This window comes from Eublepharis macularius, chromosome 5 (genome assembly GCF_028583425.1).
Source record: "Eublepharis macularius isolate TG4126 chromosome 5, MPM_Emac_v1.0, whole genome shotgun sequence".
Classification (NCBI taxonomy): Eukaryota; Metazoa; Chordata; class Lepidosauria; order Squamata; family Eublepharidae; genus Eublepharis; species Eublepharis macularius.
In genome coordinates this window covers 168,613,562-168,626,228 of record NC_072794.1, presented here as the reverse complement: position 1 = coordinate 168,626,228, position 12,667 = coordinate 168,613,562, and positions in this window count along the sequence as shown.

The following is a 12,667-nucleotide window of genomic DNA, read 5'->3' as shown; positions in this document are numbered from 1 at the left end:
AGTGCGTGCTGGCAACAGCAGTGCAGGGCAGTCTGAGAAGGCAGCCTCCTGCTCAGTTGCCCTGTGCTGCTGCCGCCACCTATACCCAGCTGCGGTCCAGGCACGACAGGCGGCCGGGGCGGTGTGGGAGGGCTGAGAGGCACACGCAGTGACGTCAACACGCAGTCTGGGTGCGCATGCGTGGGGGCAACCACGGCCCTGAAGCTGCCCCTGGCTTCAGGCGACAGAAACTCTGGCACCAGCCCTGAGGGCAGCAAAGCCTTTTGGACCTTGTTGGGTGTTGCCCTATAGTTGCTGGTTGAGAAGGAGCCCCCATAACAGTTCAAGCTACAGGGTCCCAAAAATGTAGGTCCGCCACCGTGTGGGTCACAAAACCAGTCGCTGTTCTCTGGTTCTACTTTGGACTGTGCCAGTTGTGTTCGGCCACAGGATCACCGCCATCTTCCTGGAATGCAAAACAAATGACATGCGTGAAAAACGGAAGTGAATGGGTTGCATCTGCTGTGCCTGCAGAAGACCTGGGTTCAACTCCTGCTATCTCTAGCTAAAGCATCTAGGGTATCTAGCACAAGGAAAAAACGTTTCCTGCTTAAGGTACTGAAGAATTGCTGATATAATGTGATACTGAGCAAATAGACCAGTGGTCGGACTTCGGCTGATTCCGCACACGTCGGATAATGCACTTTCAATGCACTTTATCAATCGTTTGAGGTAGATTATTTTGTTCCGCACACAAAAAAATCCGTTCCAAATGATCTATAAAGAGGATTGGAAGTGCATTATCCAACGTGTGCGGAATCACTCCTGGTATAAAGCGGCTTTCACTAACGAAATTTATTTATTTTATTTACTTTCGCTTTTTATTCCGCCCTCCCCACACGAGCAGGCTCAGGGCGGATTGCACAAGTAAAAAATCCATTCTCTGGTCCCAACAGAGACATTTTCCTAGCAAAAAGATGCCATTACCTACGTTTAGCACAAATTTATTTAATTTTTTCAATATTATTTATGTTATTTATAGACTATTTTTCTCATTGGGCAGATTGCACAGTGTAAATCAGTGCAATCAGTAAGGTATGACATCCGATAAGCAATGTAATAGGACTAGGGTTACATCAATCTGAAACAGTATAGAATATCTGCCATGATATGTTACACAATGCAGAAAATGGTATTATATTGACCTAAAATCAAGGCAGTGAAAGTAGGTTAATACAAATAGCAACAGATAATTCATACTCTATGCAGTGGTATAGTTCACATTTCTATTCCCTGCAGAATACGGTTTGCAAAATTTAAGCAATCCTTGGGACAAAATTGTTTGGTAGACTAGCTGAAACGATTATATTGAGGTTAAGTATTATCAGGTGCCCTGACCTGGATGGCGCAGACCAGCTTGATCTTGTCGGCTCTTGGAAGCTAAGCAGAATCAGTCCTGGTTAGTATTTGGATGGAAGATCACGAAAGAAGTCCAGGGTTGCTGCACAGAGACAGGCAATGGGTAAACCACTTCTGAAGTCTCTTGCCTTAAAAAACCATATGGGGGGTTATAGGTTAGCTGCGACTTGACAGAACTTCACAAACACACACATCAGGTATTACCATCTATATGAATATAATGACCAGATTATAATTTTATTTTACTTGCTTCATTTGTAGCCCACTTTTTCCACTGAGAATAAATGTGGATTACAGACAGGGCTCATTTCAAGGGGGAACGCGCAGGAATGCAGTTCCGGCAGTTCCCCAAAGAGGTCATGTGACAGGTGGCCCCACCCACCTGAGTCTCAGCCATTTTGGGCCCGTTTCGGCCTGGACTGGGGCCAAAATGGCCCGGTTTGGGCCTCTGATGGGTGGTGGATCACTCTCCCACTCAGCAGAGGCCTGATCCTGACCATTTTGGGCCCATTTTCAGCCCCCTTTTGCCATTTTGGGCCCAATTTTGGCCCTGAATGGCCAGGATTGGGTCCAAAACAGCCAGAATAAGTGATGTCTGGGGGTGTGGCATATGCAAATCAGTTATACCAATGACACACTTCTGGTGATGTCAAGGGGTATGGCATATACTAATGAGGTATGCTAATGAGGTATGCTAATGAGTTCCTCCAGCTCTTTTTCTACAAAATGACCCCTGATTACAGAATATAAAAACAATCAACAGCAACCACCAATAAACAAATCCCTAAAAAGTCTTGAACCTAAGGAGCAGATAAGAGCAAGAGTCCAGTAGCACCTATAAGACTAACAAAATTTGTGGTAGGGTAGGAGTTTTTGTGAGTCACAGCTCACTTCTTGGAGATACGGAAGTGACTGCAGGGTATGGCACAAGGGTTAGCCATAGAGAACCTGTCTCTAAAGAAAGCAGGGATCCATGACCCAAATCCCCATCGGGTATCAGCTCGCCAGGTATCTCTGGAATCTTTTCTGATTCATAGGATTTTTCTGTCCCTGGGCTCTGTCAATGGGCAAAGCAGCTGCGCCGTGTTTCTCCGCTTTATCTCAGGAGGGAGTCTGAGACAGTGTCATTCCTTCCACCTTCAGGTGCCGGAGAAGAATAATGGAAGCAGCCATTAAGCCATCACTGTAATGGCTTTTTCAGGTTCTGGAGTGAGTGCGAAACATCTTCTCTCCTTATAGATCATTAAGCGCAATTCCCCCAAGAACGGAATCTCCGAGGGCCTCTGGCTAGGAGCTGGTTTGATGAGCTTGTCCTTCCAACAGGAGTGAAGAAAAAGTTTTCGAGAGTCTCGTTCTTAGTCATGTCCAACTGATGGGTTGGGATTTTCAGAGTGCTCACTGTGCTACACCCACTGAATCGTGAGCCGCTATAGAGCGGCCTGTTTTTTTGTTACTTTTCAGAAGGACCAATTGCTAGTACGCAGGTGCACGTAGAGAGCAAGGGGGCCGTGCCCCCTGCCTATCTTTTCACATGCATTGAGAAAAGCTGCAGGGTAGAGAGGCACGGAGGATTCTCCCGTAAATGTACTCGGCAGCCAGAGGGAGCCAAGCGTGCTGGTGGCAGCAAGAGGGAGACAGAGCCGATCACCGCTGCCAGCACCCTCTGACCACTGCCAGCACGATCAGCTCCCTCTTGCCGCAGCCAGCACACTCTCTGGCTATGGAGTGCTTTTATGTCCATAGAATTACTCAGGAGTAAGGTAAGCTTCTAAGCAGTAGGAACAGGTTGACAGGAATAGTGACCTGTGGGGAAATCCTTCCTCTTAACCCACACGTTTGCTCCTTCCCCCTCCCAACAGTAAAACAGGACTTTGGGCGTGAACTTGTCCTGAGCGCGTCTCGCGTATTTGTCCTATCAAGTCGAGACACTGAGAAAGCAAGAGATCAAAGTTGAGACATAGCAGCGCATGGGAGTGAGCAGTATACAAGGTTAGAAGCCCTGAGAGTTTCTGTAGTCTGCTAGATAAGGCACCTGGAGCTTCAATAAACCTGTGAAAGGAAACAGTTATGGCATTAGTAATGTGACATCAAGTTATAGCATGAAATACTGGTTCAGAAATGTTGGTTCAGAAATAACAGGTCAGAAAACAACAGGTCAGCATTAAGTAGTGGCATGGATGGGGCATAGACATGACATACAGAAAGAACTTCCTTCTTCTCCCTGGCAGAGGTTCTTTCTCACTACACTTCCCATGGAACCTTGCAGGAAACCAATGCGTGTCCTCCACGTGTCATGTGTCTCGTCTAGTTTGGCTCCATGGCTCCATCTCTTCCTGTCACATGGCACTGATAATGCCTTCATGTCATGTGCTGGCAGCTCCATAGGTCCCATTGATTAACACTGAGCCCCAAGTCTGGAAAGCTTGAGGAGATCAGTGCTCTCTAGAAGTCACTCGGTCCCTCCAGCAGAAAGCATGGCCTGGAACCTTCTGAGAACAACATCTTCTCCAATGTTCCAGCATGTGCATTGTCTGTGCACTGGCTCGGTGCGTTTGCTACTCAGATGAATAATCGATATCGCACCCAGGCATGCTAGAAGATGGAGCAGGGCTAATTCCTTAGTGTCACAGAGAGATGGAGCAAGGGAAGTTGCAGGAGCCACCACTTCAGAGCGTCATTCAAAGAAAGGCCGTCTCTGGCTCTAGTGTGGGCTCCCAGAACTATCTATGTTCATTGGAGGAGCTGCCTCTGCCCTCCCAACTCTCTTGTTATTTTTTGCAACTGCTCAATGGACACATGCTCCAGGCCTTAAAATTGTGCAACAGGCAGAAAGTAAAGCTTTTCCTATCTCCCTGCTGATTGATTGATTGATTGATTGATTGATTGATTGATTGATTGATTGATTGATTGATTGATTGATTGATTGATTGATTGATTGATTGATTGATTGATTGATTGATTGATTGATTGGAGGTAACCAGTTCACCCCAGCAGTTCTGAAAATTCATAACGCAAAAATTCTCCCTCAGTTGTTATACGGAATCTCTTTGTGGATCAAAGCCTTTGATTCTTGTGTGGAAGATGTGCAATCACCCTTCTTTCGGCAGCTTTTGGGTGTTCCCAAATGTGTTCCCTATTCATCTATATGTGCGGAGTTGGGTTTACACCTTTTGGAAACTAAGACTTGGATTATGGTTTTGGATTATTGGCTAAAAATTCATTTTAGATCTGAATCCGGGAGTTTACTATTTTACTTGATGAAAGATCAGCATAGCATCACTTGGTTTTCTATATTTATCCACAAACTGCAAAAGCTTGGCATTGCAGTGGATTCCCTTCTTTTATGTGACGAATTATATATTTTAAGAACAATCAAACTAAGGTTTGTGGATCGATTGATTGAACTTGTATTCTGCCCTCCCCACCAATGGGCTCAGGGCAGATAACAACACTGGGCCTGCTTTGCGGGGAGGGCAGGATAAAAACCTAAAATAAATAAATAAATAAATAAAACGATTTAAAACCAACAATAAAACACTAAATAACAGACAGTTCAGTCCAACAAAACATCACCCTAAATGGAAGCTATACTTTCTTAATCCCAACCAACATACCCCACGGGGTGGAGGAAGGTAACCAGATGAACAAGATGAACCAACTGGTGGAAACTGGAGCAGGAGGGTTACGTTACCCAATTCCAGTCCTGTTCTGTGGCTTGGATTATGTTTGCCAGCCTCCAGGTGGTACCTGGAGAAGTTCTGAAATTTCAACTGAGTCAGTTTCCCTGGAAAAGAGGCAGCTTTAACGGGTGGGTTGTATGGCGCTGTCCCCCACTGGAGTCCTTCCCCTCCCCAAACCCAGCTCTCCCTTAGCTTCACCTCCAACTCTCCAGTAATTTCCCAACCCAGAGTTGGCAACCCTAACTGAGGCTGTTGGTATTTGGAAGCTGTTTGCCTTATGCCCCTTTTGGACCTAGCACATGGCATCCTCAACGTCAACACAGCCCATACATTTTCCATTCATGACTCACAAGTAGGTGCCACCCAAGTTTGGGTGATTTTGTACAAGTGGGATCACCAGCTTTCAAACCAGGGACTTATGGTTGCACCTTTAGCAGTTTTCGGGGCTGGCAACAGCAGGTGAAGCTTCCAGAGCACAGAGATAAAAATTTCATCACCGGTTATTGGTTAAGCCGCTGTCGAAGGCACGGCTCCTGCTGCCAGGTGAACAGCTAGCAAACCTCGGTACCAATGGTGCTGTCACCGTTTTCAGAATTTTTTTTTAATAGGAGAAGAAGACAGAGAGGAAGAGGGGCAAAGAGCGAATGCAAGTGAAATCTCCACCATTCGAGTCTCAGCTGGCCTACAGCAACCCCGTAGGGTTTTCAAGAGACATTCAGACGTGTTTTGCCATTGCCTGCCTCCACAACTTTCTTGGTGGTTTCCCATCCAAGTACTAACCAGAGCAGACCCTGCTTAGCTTCAGAGATCTGACAAGATCAGGCTAGCCTGGACCTACCCAATCAGGGATTTTTTTCACTAACCGTCCTCAATTCAGGGCTGAGCTCAGCCTTCTCTCTCCCCTTTCCTTCATCTTCCAACTGCTACCAAGGAAGCCATGCAAGGGAGGGCAGGAAGCAGCCATCCCTCCATCCTACCTGTGGTGGAGAGTGCTGAGAAGTCATAGCTGATGTACAACTTCTCCTGGTGGGGTTTGCAAAGCAAGAGGCTAACAGAGATGGTTTGCCATTGCCTGCCTCTACAAGCCTGGCCTTCGTTGGAGGTCTCCCATCCGATTCCTAACAAAGGCGGACCCTGCTTAGCTTCTGAGATCTGACGAGATCACGCTTACCTGGGCTATGCAGGTTAGGGCTTCATCCTACCTGGATCTGGCTAAAGCTGACTCCACACACACACACACACACACACACACACACACACACACACACACACAAGCAGGGAATTCAGGCCCTTCCCAAGCCCTTCCTTTGTGTCCCCTCCCCAATAAACATTTGTGTCGTTTCTGATTTTGATTCCTAGCAGCTGTTCTCAAAACCATTTTTTAAATGAAAAGGGATAGAAGCATAACAAGTAGGCCCCCTTTAGACACTGCTCTGGGGCCACAGGGGTGGGTTTGGGTACGAAGGTAACCCACCTTCCACCCCAGCTTCAGGGCCCTGCCTTTGGCACCCACATGCAGCAGCAGAGATTCCAGCCGCAGCCACGATCTCCTGCCCTTTTTGACGTTTCTCATTCTTTATTGTTTAATCTCCAAGGTGAGGTGGAGTAGAATACAACATGAAACGCTGGATTGTGGACCGGCCGGGTTGCCATAGCAACAGGAGCAAGCTCGGATGCGGGGGCATCCACTCTCCGCCTTGGGGGATCTGCAAGCCAACTTGTGCCCCTGTCCTTTCCCCACCTCAGCAGATTCTGTTGCCTTCCATCTTTTGAAAAACCTGAAAGAAATGAAAAGACTTCCTTTTGTATTCGTTTCTATGCTTAAAATGTTTTTGTGTCACCTTTCTACCCAGTTCAGGGTGCCCAATGCAGCAATGAAAAGATTCAAATGTTTTTAAAATGCATATAAACTGAAAGAGACTAAACACAGTTCGACAAAACAGAAACACAGAGATACGTGGATACAAACAAGGAGAGTTGATGAGAGCCACCAAGGAAAGGTTGAACAAAATAAAAATGTCGGTGGAAGAAATTTCCCAAGGAAGTAGATCCAGAGGTATATTGTCGAAGGCTTTCACGGCCGGAGAACGATGGTTGTTGTGGATTTTCCAGGCTGTATAGCCGTGGTCTTGGCATTGTAGTTCCTGAAGTCTCGCCTGCAGCTGTGACTGGCATCTTCAGAGGTGTAGCACCAAAAGACAGAGATCTCTCAGTGTCAATGTGTGGAGAAGATGTTAGCAGGTAATTTATATCTACTCAGGAAGGTGGTTTGGGCTGAGTCATCCTGTAAGAGTCAGGAACTACAATGCCAAGACCACGGCCATACAGCCCAGAAAATCTACAACAACTAGATCTAGAGGATTTAGCCATGTTAGTCTGTAGTTGCAAAATAGCAGAGAGTCCAGTAGCCCCTTTAAGACTAACCAACTTTATTGTAGCATAAGCTTTTGAGAACCACAGCTCTCTTTGTCATGATGCATCTGATGAAAGAGCTGTGGTTCTCGAAAGCTTATGCTACAATAAAGTTGGTTAGTCTTAAAGGTGCTACTAGACTCTTTACTATTTCCTAGGGAAGGAGTTCCAGAACGGATAGCCAAGAAAGTCCTTTGACAGGGTGCCATCTGTCTAACCTCAGATGCTAGTGGCACCTGAAGTATGATCTCTGAAGATGACCATAGACGTTGGATACATTGATGTAGAAGGAGATGGTCCTTAAAGTATCCTGACCCAAGCTGTATGGGGCTTTCAAGAGCTTCATTTGGGCTGGAATCAAATAGGTAGCTAGTGTAAGTAGATCAAGTCTGAAGTGATATGGTCCCTACGATTCACAACAGGCAACACTCTGGCTGCAGCATCCTGCAGCAATTGTGGCTACTGGATAGTCTTCAAGGGTGGCCCCCCATAGAGTGCATTGCAGGAGATGTTACCAGGCCATGCACCATAGTGGCAAGTTCTCTCCCCCAACCCCCCCGGGAAAGGCTGCAACTGGTGTAATAGAAATATGGATTAGGGCACATTATATCTTACTGATATATGTGCACGCTAGTGGATTTTGTATGAACTTTAATATAGTTTTTTCAACAGGTTGTACAACCACACGGAGGTTCTTTTCCTCTTTGACAGCCAATTAAAAACAGTGGACAGTCACAGATAAATGTTCTCTTGCTGTTAGAACGGAACAATGCCGATCTGTTCACTTAACTTTTCCTGTCATCTTTAATGATTTATGTAGCTTATCTTGCAGCTAGACACGGCCTCTCTTTTTGGCTGGGCAGAATGTCACATGATTGACAACCTGAATAATTAACTAAATCTAAAACCAATCATAATTTTATATTGCTATCGCGCGAAAGATCCTAGATATCGTATTAGATTTCATGAGTCAATTACTATGAAAGATGCTACCCAGATAAAGAGTTAGGATATTGTGGAAAGAAATGACATGAAGATCCAGGTGAGAAAATTGTATTTGGCTGCGTGCTTATCGAAAACTCAATGCATTTCACAGTAAACTGCATTTTGAATCGATCTTAGATTTAATCGAGAGATGTTAGGTGAATTAGTCCTCTTTGCTTGTATTTGTTCCATTCTTATTGGTTCTGTCTTAACAGGCCTTAATATTATGATACCTTGCTTTATGAAAAAGATTAATTTCAATAATAATAAGTATAAAACTCTAATGAGAAGTCTGTGTGTCTCTTATGTTTATGTTTGTTATTGGATTTATATCCGGCCCTCCCTGCACGCAGGCTCAGGGCAGCTCGCAAAAGGCACAGACAAAATTTAAAACTGCATATTAAACCGATAAAAAGCAATCCAAGACTATATAAATACGGTGCCAGTGTATATACAAGAGGCTGTGACTGAACCATGAAAATGCAGACAGCAGAAGCGGGAGCGGGAGCCGGTCAAACTCTGGGCTGAACGGTGGGGGCAATAACTGCTGTAGAAGACATTGTTAGGCCTCAACCGTAGGCCAAGAGGAACATCTCCGTCTTGCAGGCCTTGTGGAACTGTAATAGAACCTGCAGGGCCTGAGAGCCAAGCTAGAAGTGACGCCTGACACAGGTTGGACCCTTGTCAGCTTCCCTCAAGTTTTGATGGGAAATGTAGGCGTCCTGGTTTTACAGCTTGGCTCTCCATTACAGCTGCAAGACCAGGATGCCTACATTTCCCATCAAACCTTGAGGGAAGCTGACAAGTGTCCAACCTGTGTCAGGCATCACTTGTAGCTTGTCTCTGAAGTTTCCATGAGGAGAGAGTTCCACCAGGCTGGAGCCAGGGCCAAGAAAGCCCTGGCCCTGGTTGAGGCCAAATGAACGTCCCTGATGCCAGCAGCTGCTTGTTGGCTGAACATAAAACTCTCCAGGGGACGGACTGGGAGAGGCAGTCTTGGTTGGGAGAGTAAAGCAAGGAGAAGCCATGTACATAATTTGTACTAACTGACGGTTTAGGGTTGCTAGGTCCCCTTACCCTCCCTGGATACAGCAAAAAAGAAGCCTACCTGAACAATAAGCTATGCCAAAAGTGGATATCCACAAGTCGGGAGAAATACTGGAAAAGACTATATACAATAAATACTGAATAAATATTTATAAATAAAGAGTAAAGTGCAAAGTGTTCAAGTGCCACAGTACATAAATAAATACAGTCTTATCTAATAAATACAGTCAACGAATTCCAGAAAATATCCACATATAACAATAAATATCCTTAAACAGGGTTAATATCCATATACAAAAATGTCTATTACAAAATTAGAGCGACGGCCTAAAAGGACATGAATCCAACTGCATATCTCGGGAGTGATGCTTTTCTCTACACTCCTCTAGGTGCATGGACAAGAAGTGCTTCTGGAAAATACGTGCAAATCCAACAGGTCAGTATGTGAAGACGGTATTCTAACTTGTCTTTCTATTATTTCTTTACAGGTGGACCCAAAGCACTCAGAAAAAGATGCCTTCGCAGACATGTAATGTAATAGACATTTTTGTATATGAATATTAACTCTGTTTAATATGGATATTTAACTCTGTTTATTTATTGTTATATGTGGATATTTTCTGGAATTCATTGACTATATTTATTAGATAAGACTGTATTTATGTATGTACTGTAGCCCTTGAACACTTTGCACTTTACTCCCTAGTTATAAATATTATTTCAGTATTTATTGTATATAGTCTTTTCCAGTATTTCTCCTGACTTGTGGATATCCGCTTTTGGCGTAACCCCTTACCCTCCCAGCAGGAGGTAGGGATACCTGGCTCTGACCTCCTTCTTCCTCTCTTCATGCACGTGTGCGCCCCTTGGCTGCATGATGATGTCACTTCCGGTGACAGCACTTCCGGCGACATCATCGCACAGGTGTAAGAGTGTGCGTGCACTTCACAGCGGGCCGATTAGGGCCTCAAACGGGCCCAATTCCGACTCATTTAGGGCCCAAATTGGCCTGCTACGAAACGCGGGAGTGCTCTCGGGGTGGCGTGATGCTATCACTCCCAGGAGTAACGTTGTCATGCCACCCTGGGAGTGTGCTGGGCGGCCCGTTCCTGCACCTTTCTCTCCTGCCAGCTGAGTGGTGCCAGGGGGCAGAGGGTGAAAGTGGGGGAATCCCCCACCCCCCCTATGGAAATGGGATCCCTAGACAGTGCCTCCAAAAGAGAGATCTCTGTTTATAGGTCTCAACATTCAGGCCGTGTAGCTGCTCAGAGTTAGGATTTAAATCTTGACACTGGGCAGATAAAAAGCCAAATGAGATGCGGGAAAGCATTCCATTACAGTGGCTCACCGGTCAAAGCTAGTGAAAGGTAAACCTGGCCATTGCTGTCACCTGCTTATCCAAGGGGAGTCCTGGGTCCGGCAGCACTCCCAAGCTATGGACCTGCTCCTTTAGTAGGGTTGCCCGCCTCCAGGTAGTAGCTGGAGATCTCCTGGAATCACAACTGGTCTCCAGGCCACAGAGATCAGTTCACCTGGAGAAAATGGCTACTTTGGGGGATGGGCGCTATGGAATTATGCCATGCCAAGGTCCTTTCCCTCCCCAAATCCCGGTTTCTCCAGGTTTCACCCCCTAGATCTCCAGGAATTTCCCAACTTGGAGCTGGCAACCCTATCCTTTAGGGAGAATGCAACCCCATCCAGAACAGGAAACACCTCAATTCAACCCTAGGTCAAGACTTTCTCCAGCAAATAGCACCTCTGTTTTGTGAAGAGCACATTAGCCCTCTTCCATCCTTTATACAGAAACTTTTTTTCCCACAATGAACCTAAAAGAATATATTACTCCGAGGTTGCAGACTGAATGTAAAAATTTCACCGATGTGCATGCTGCCCTCTTGTGGTAATATGAGTAATTGCAGGCTCACAGTATTTTCTGCACAAGCGAGCGGTTTAAGGCAGAGCGACTCGTGGGCTGAAACTGTAATTCTGCAGAATGTACAAAACAGAAATGCTCAGAGGACGCTTTTAGATAGGTTGTAGGCTCTTCCATTGCTTATTGTAGGCATCACCTTGCTTTTTACTGCATTACCTTTGTAAATCCACTTTCTGCATCTAAAGTGGTGGTGGTGGTGAATGCCCTCAAGTCATAGCTGACTTATGGCGACCCCTGGTGGAGTTTTCATGGCAAGAGACTAACAGAGGTGGTTTGCCATTGCCTGCTTCTACAACCCTGGTCTTCCTTGGAGGTCTCCCATCCGATTACTAACCAAGGCCGACCCCACTTAGCTTCTGAGATCTGATGAGATCAGGCTCACCTGGGCAATCCAGGTCAGGGTGCATGAAAGTATGTCACACCTTTAAGGTTGCTAATTCTGGGCTGGGAATTTCCTGGAGATTGGGGGGACAGACCCTGGGAAAGGCAGTCTGGAGAGGGAGGGAGCTCATTGGAGAAGTGATGCCAAACATTCAACCTTCTGAAGCTACCGTTTCCTCCAGGGGAACTGATCTCTGTAATCTGGAGATCAGTTGACACTCCTGGAGAACTCCAGGCCCCACCTGGGGGTTGGCACCCCACATGCCTTAGATAATTCTTTTGTTTTCACTTTTTAAAATCCTAGCCCCATTACATTGTTTATTGGCTCTCTTACACAGACTGGAATCTCTCTGAGAAAGGCCAGTTGAAATGAAGTAAATCAATAAATAGTGCGCGTGCATAGAGAGCAAAGATGCTATGCCTCTCCTTGTATGTGTGTACATCTGCACACAGAGGACCAGCCATATAGCCATATAGCTGTGGTCACTCACTCTATGGGGGAGCAGGGTTCTGAATAGCACAGGCAGGTTCAGAAACACACCCGAACTCTCTTTTGCCTTCTTTCAGTCCCACAAACCTGGCTCCCCTCGCCCCACACTCCATGCACTTTTCTCCACCAGTGAGGTCACAGCTCTGGCTCCTCCTCTTCCTGTCACATGATTTTCTGTAAAGTGACGTATTCACTGGAAAGGAATGTAGGATAGCTCTCCCTAAAAATGTTATATACAAAACTGTTTCTTGCTGGACATCACAGTAACTTGCATGTGAATGTAAGGGGACACACACACACTTTGTTTGATAGCATACCTGGGGAAAAATGGGGAGCCCAGTT